The following is a 7,534-nucleotide window of genomic DNA, read 5'->3' as shown; positions in this document are numbered from 1 at the left end:
AATGCCCTAGCAACCAGCCAGAACGCCCTTGCAACTACCAAGCAACCCCATAGAAACCACCTAGCAGCACTGACATAGCTAGCACCCAGAATCCCAAAGCAAACACATAGCAATGCCCTAACAATCAACAAGAACAACCTAGCAACCACCAAGCAATGCCCTAGAAACCACCTGACAGCAACATCATAGAAACCACCTAGAACACAGCTCTTTCTAAACTGAAGAGTAAGTTTGTTGCTTAATAGATATATTTATATCCATTTGTATGTGCAAAGAACAATTGAGTGCAGCCTGAAATGAAAGTCCCAAGTTTAGAAGATTATTTTCACCTACCTTACCACCAGTACCTCTCTGACACAGCCATTCTCAGGTTTCTACTGTGCATCTGTCGCTTTGTTCTGAGGCCTGCCCAGTGTTAATTCAGGTGATCTCTGTTTGCGTACACTGTCTGTTTGACCATATGGAGAGGGGTGTGTGTGTGCAGTACATGGAGAAAGACACCTGAGAGTGTGTTTTGAGGTAAACAGCTTACAGCCTCTGATTTCTCCTGCGCTCTCTCTTTTGTCCTTGTTTGATGTCTGAGGGTGTAGACTGCCGGTGTGGGCTGCAAGCAAAATATTGGATGGCAGCACTGGATAATTGTTTATCAAATGTTTAGACCCTTCTGTAGTATAGTCTTTTTATAACAAACAGGTGTAAATTTATAAACTCAAGAAGTTACAGTAAGTCATCATATGCATAACTGGTTCATAACTAGGCCAAGGATCAACTAAATTGTGTAAGTTTTCATAGTCTTTGTAATACATCACACTGTTTGAATGATCAGCCTGAGGCATTTCAAGGGATTGTGAGAATATTGCTCAATTGTACCTTGTATGAAATTGATTGAATCAGAGTGCAGAATGCTGCATGAGGCCGGAGTGCTTATTGGTTTCTCAAATGAGCCACTTTATCATTTTATCTGTGTGCAACACAACCATGCCATCAAGAAAAAAGTAATCTCATCCATACATTTACAGGCTGTGTTTGTTTAGTGTGATGGTATATGATGGGTCGTACTTGTCTATTTGCATTACACAAATCTAAAACTGTATTCGTGGCGCTTCCCTATCACCATTGCTTATACATTTGAAGCAATAGTAATAGTACCAAAGGAATACTTTGGAATAGTTAAACATTAATCCTCTACAAATGAATAATTACTTATTTAAAATTGTAATCTGATTAGAGAACTCTTTATTTAATGAAAAAATAAATCACATTGCTAATTATTTTATTACTATATAATACACTTATTTATTCACCTTAATCATTATCATACGCAAGTCACCATACGTCAGCACCATGCGTTTCTCCCTTACACGGGTTCTAGTTAGTGAAATTAAATGCAAACAGATGTATATATGAACATAATTAATGTTTTAGATATATTTTTTATATTTTATTTTAATATATTTTATATACATTTAATATGTAATGCATTACACCATTTTTGACCAAAAAAAAGGTAATTTTACCTAATTTAGCCCTGGCAACCAACCAGCAACATTCTAACCCAAATCTAGTTAACTGACTGGAATTTCGCATGCCCTGTCCCCAATCGGCCTGATGGGGCGCGCGAGGCATAAAGGCAGCCGGTGACGACGGTTCAAGAGAGAGAGAATTACGGGCATGTCCGTCATGTGTGTGTTTATGTTTGTGCTTTTTGTTTTGAGTTTAATTAAACATTATTTATATTGACAAGCCGGTTAACTCCTCCTCCTTGCCCATCTGAATCCCCTTACACTGATGTACTTGTTCCCCAAAGGACCAAATGTGGCCTTTTCAATATCACCAGTTTTAAGAGCTATAAATGACAGCACAGCAGCAGCGATATATACAGTGTACTCTGTGTTTAACAGTGACCATTCGCTTTGGCATTGTTCCTCGCAAACTACATTTCCACCTGGGTTCACAGACACAGGATTTTCATATGGCTGCTTCCACCAAATCCAATCTGCTAGGGCAGCTCAGCTCTTAGATAAGGCAATGAAAACAGCTTCTGATGTAAGGCTATGAAGCCATTTACAGTCCGCTATTATGCCTGGATCCATCACTGAGGCTTCCTGGATACACAGAGCTAATGTTTAACAAGAAGCTTGTGAAATCCTTCTGGCAGATGACCCATGAGGGTGAATGAATCATGGCTGTGGCTAAACTCAGGTACTGCAGCTGTGTGCCTAGCCAAGGGGGTCGACTGGCTCCTCCAGGCCTAGCTGTATTTGCATAGATAAGCCATCCCTTTTGATGCTTAATAGTTTGGGAATTGAAGGAACAGAGACCCTTTGTGAGGAGGAGCATTAGGTGATAAGATAAGGAAGCCTTGGAAAGCAGACGTTATACTGATGTCACAGATATTGAAGGTAGAAAGGGAAGCATTGCATTGTGGAGGCCCCCCATGACGTGACTACGTTCACCTTTATGTGCTACAGGACGCTTGGCAGATTTGATTGGGTTTTTCAAATAGATGGAATAAACGTTTGTAGCAATGTCTGACACGGCCCATTTTATGTACTTTTTATTATGAACCGATCCAAAATCATGCATTATTATATAGGGACGTGCACAGTACTCAAATACCAAAATCATTATTCGGTTATTCTGCACAGGTATAGAGGTCTTACATGATCGGGCTCTGACGGTAGCCGACAAACCATCAGGTTTTGGGCCAAGTTCGAGTCAGTTTTTCAAGCAGGTTATAGAGTTAGAGAGTTCACACCTGCAGCTGCGCTGTTTTTAAATAGTGTTCTTTGTAAACGCACTGGATGGATGTCTTTGATTGTTGCGCCACAACTCGGGACCATCACATTTTTTAGACACTGCATTAAGTTTGAAAGAACTTTACTATTTATAAACGCATCTCAAGACACTGTGTTCTGTTTCATCATTTGTTGCACTGCATCAATTTTCAGCGCTGGTGTCAAACATCGACATTCTGATGAATTTCAGGTTACAAAGAGGACGTAATGTGAATATTACACATGATTCCAGATTGTTTTTCACCTGGCAAAGTTTCAGCACTTGTTAAACACAGTGAGCCAATGTCTACGCCATCTTTTGCTTTATCATTAAACATTAAATGCATGTACGACTTAAACATTTTAAAGTCATCCATACTGTTGCACGAATGCTGTCGCTTTTATCAATTTAAACCACCAACTTTGTAGACAGCCTAAGTAAACTGCACTTTATCTTTGTGTTTTGTGAATCAAAGCAGTTCTCTGTAGTTCTTCAAATACACGCGCTGCACCTGTGAGACGCAGATTCCTTGTGCTCGCGCTGCTATAGTCCAGCATGCATTTGGCCAAACAAACGGTATTTCACATATGGCTGACATTTACGTGGATTTATAAAGACCCTTTGGATTCAGAGGCCCCTGAGCAATAGTCCAGTCGGCCCAGTGGTTAATCCGTTCTTGGGAGGCACCATCATACTCTAAAGGGGGCGCCAGAAACTCCACTGGCTGCCCTTACTCTAACATTATTTGTTATTGAAGGAGCTGGTAACAGTAGTGGAACACAGACGGTCACCTCACACTTTCACACCACTCCATCAATATAATATAGTATAGTACAGTAGCTTTTTGTTTGGCTGCTTGGCTATTTGGCTACTATGTATCATTGTATATGGCTGCATATAAATGAAAGTTATGAAATATAAATTTTCCTTGTGTTCAGTTTTTGAAAAACATGCCTTTAATTATTTTAAACTACTGTTCTTACTAGCATGCATTACACATTTCAATCTGCTTGACAGAAATGTATGTTTAGTTGAAATAATGGTTCCTCTGATTTAAAGAAATGACTTTTAAGCCATTTCAGAACAAATATCATTATCGCGATACATATTGGCATTTTGTATGATTGAAGATGAATGAATGACTGCTGATGTTAGTTAGTTTTGGATCATTGGAAATCACTATGTGATGTGATGAATGTTCATCGTCACGTTGTACATCATCACTCATATAACAAAATGCAGTGCTAATAATGTATGATCAGGGGTGTAACGTAACAAATTACAAATACTCAAGTTACTGTAATTAACTACTTTCCCCCAAGAATTGCACTTTTTTAAGTATTTAAAAAATTGTATACTTTTACTTTTAATTGAGTATATTTTAAGTGCAAATGTACTTAAGTGTAACTGTACTTTTACTGCGCTATTTTCCCACGGTCTGTGTTCGCTACTTCCCTGTCCTGATTTAATTTTTATCTGTCAATATGATTGGCTAGAGAGAGTCTCGTCCAATCAAATTACGTGTAAAAACTTGAACGGCAGCAACAGATCTGGTGCCAACTATTATGGATCTGGAGAATGCCTCAAGTACTGTTTACAGCTGAACATCTCGGCTGCACCTGGAAGGGCTTTTCGCAGTGTAAAAGGCCAATTGCTTGACTGTGTCATGTGAGTTTAACTTGCTCAAGCCAGGCATCAGCATTAATCCTGCCTCTAATTTGAAGAAACATATCGAGGTAAATTTCATATTTCTGTTTACTGGATTCTGTGTGTCTATAACGTAGCCTGTAAATTAACTATCTATCACTGAGATTATTGGGCTGCTGTGAGAGGTTAATGCAAAGTTATCAATAGAGCTGGGCAATAAAATGATCTAGATGTTTATCGGAAAAAGAGAGATATCCTCGATCAAAATTTTAAGTAGTTTTCTATATTTAACCTACGTTTTCAATATAAAACAGGGGTGTTCACTACAACGATCGTGATAGGAAGAGCACCACTGATTGGTTGATCTAGATGAAATATTAAAGATTGACTTTTTATTTCCTGATGTCTGTAGCTGCATGCTGTTTGATTGACAGGTGGCTAATGTTTCAAAATTATCCTAAAATATCAAATACGCGTTATAATTCCGCCAATGCCCATCTTGATGAGGATTCAATGTAAACGCAGTCGTTTATGTCTAAAGTGAATTTAAACAGTGGGACAAAATGCGTATTTGCATCAAAATGTCAGACTTGAAGTGTACGTGTAACCGAATAGAGCACCTTCTAGTAGGCTATGTCATATAAAAGCTATTAAACAATAATAACAAGGAAACGAGAAAACCACTCACTACTTTTGGCTGAATAACTTGAGTAGCTTAAAAGTATTAATGTAATAGAATACAACAGTGACAATTTTAATAATAATATTTTTTAAATATTGTTAGTTTTTTAATTATACTGACACCTGATGTAGAGAGTGTGTTAATTGTTATAATATATTACCAGGAAAGTAGAGATGATAAAATCATTTATAATTATGCTTAGCCTTTATAAAGATAGAAAAGTCTCAACATTTGCAAAGCAAAACTTCAGCAGAATATTCCACCAGTCACAAACTTCAGAAAATTGTGCATCATGCATGAGAATGAGAACACATCTATTTCTGGGCTTAAAAGACACAAGAACTAAATCAATGTTGTATCTCAAATGGAGGACAATGTGTACCCCCATGTGCTACTTACAGATATAATTCACACAAAAATGAAAATTCTCTTATCATTTACTCACCCTCATACCATCTGTCTATGACTTTCTTCAGAACACAAATTAAGATTTTTAGAAGAATATTTCAGCTCTGTAGGTCCATTCAATGTAAGTGAAGGAGTGCCAAAATTGTTATGCTCCAAAAAGCACATAAAAGCAGCATAAAAGTAATACATACAACTCCAGTGGTTTAATCCATGACTTCAGAATTGATATGACAGGTGTTGGTGAGAATCAGATCAATATTTATGTACATTTTTGCTAGAAATTCTTCTCTCTGCCCAGTAGGTGGCGATATGCATGAAGAATGTGAATCACCAAAAACACAAGAAGAAAGTGAAAGTTAAAGTGGAGATTGACTGAGCAGGGAGGAGAATTAATAGTAAAAATTAATTCAATATTGATCTGTTTCTCACAACATCTATCATATCGCTTCTGAAGACATGGATTAAACCACTGGAGGCACATGGATTAAACCACTGGAGGCACATGGATTAGACCACTTTTATGCGGATTCATGTGATTTGTGGAGCTTCAATATTTTAGCACCGATTCACTTTCATTGTATGGACCTACAGAGCTGAGATATTGTTTTAAAAATCTTAATTTGTGTTCTGCAGAATAAAGAAAGTCATACACATCTGAGATGGCATGAAGGTGAGTAAATGATGAGAGAATTTTCATTTTTGGGTGAATTATTCCATTTTAAGTGTGGTGTACCCCCTGTACCAAACAACTTTTCCCATGCTTGCTCTACTCCAATTGTGCACGACATGACGTGCAAGTGATCCTACATATTTAGCATTTATTTGCATTTCTTGCATTGTTTAAACATGTTTTATGCACAACAATAATGCACGGTCAGCATTAAGGGAAAGTTAGACCATACACATAAACTGATTTTAATGTAATTGTTTCATACATTACGATTAAAAATGTTGATCAGTGTATTGAGAATAACTTTTTTTTGAGAATAAAATGTGTTCATTTCTGTTATCTATCCCTTTTAGATTCATGTAGTGTTTATCATAGATAAGTGATGTATTTTAAAAGTTTGGCATACAGTGTTCATTATAATGGGGCATATGTTTTGCAACTCGGTACTCAATACTCATTACTAATGAGTACTTTTATATGAGCTACTCTTTACTCTTACTTGAGTAGTTTTAGGGCAGCTACTTTTACTCTACTCACACTACATTTTTTGGGAAGTAACAGCACTTCTACTTGAGTATGATTTTTCAATACTCTTTCCACCCCTGTGTATGACCAAGAAGTTATGGCCATACATTTTACAGACCTTTGCTACAGTGTGCCCAAAAATTATTTGGGTACATTTAAAAATGTATGACTGTCATCCCATTACAGAACAAAATACACCCCAAAAATTATTTAAGCTCATTTTTCAGATTTAAAAATTTCAATATCATTACACAATTCCATCAAATTGTGTGATATTTAACCAAATTAAATGAATAAAACCTAAAGTATTATTAGTATTTTTTTAATTGTAGTTTATTAAAGATAACTCAATTCATGGAGTTTTGTTATGACATTGAAATGCGTTAATTTTAAATATTTTATTTGAGTCAATCAAACTAAATGTCATGCAAACAAATGATGCTAGACATTTTATCAGTCATAATTTAACTTTTCTGAGCCATTATAAACAGCTGTTCATTTTCATTGGATGTATGGCAACAGTTACTTTCAAGTTCACACAAGTGGTGTATGCTCATGTGTTATTACATGTACTATGGACATGCACTTACTTAATGGACACACCACTAAGTGTAATATAAAGAAAGTGGCCAAATAGATTTCATCTTCATTTTGAACACTATATCTTTTGTTTTAAACCTTGCAAACTTTGTAATGAGAAATGTGTGCCTGAAAAGTGTGAGCCAGGGGTGCACAGCATAAAATTAGAATAGGAAAAAAAAAAAAAACATCAACTTAATAGCCACAGCACAATGGAAATGAGCCTCAACATAATGAATAAGAAG

Source organism: Xyrauchen texanus, chromosome 1 (genome assembly GCF_025860055.1).
Source record: "Xyrauchen texanus isolate HMW12.3.18 chromosome 1, RBS_HiC_50CHRs, whole genome shotgun sequence".
NCBI classification, from domain to species: Eukaryota; Metazoa; Chordata; class Actinopteri; order Cypriniformes; family Catostomidae; genus Xyrauchen; species Xyrauchen texanus.
The sequence above is the reverse complement of the archived record's forward strand: the minus strand, read 5'-3'. Positions refer to the sequence as shown.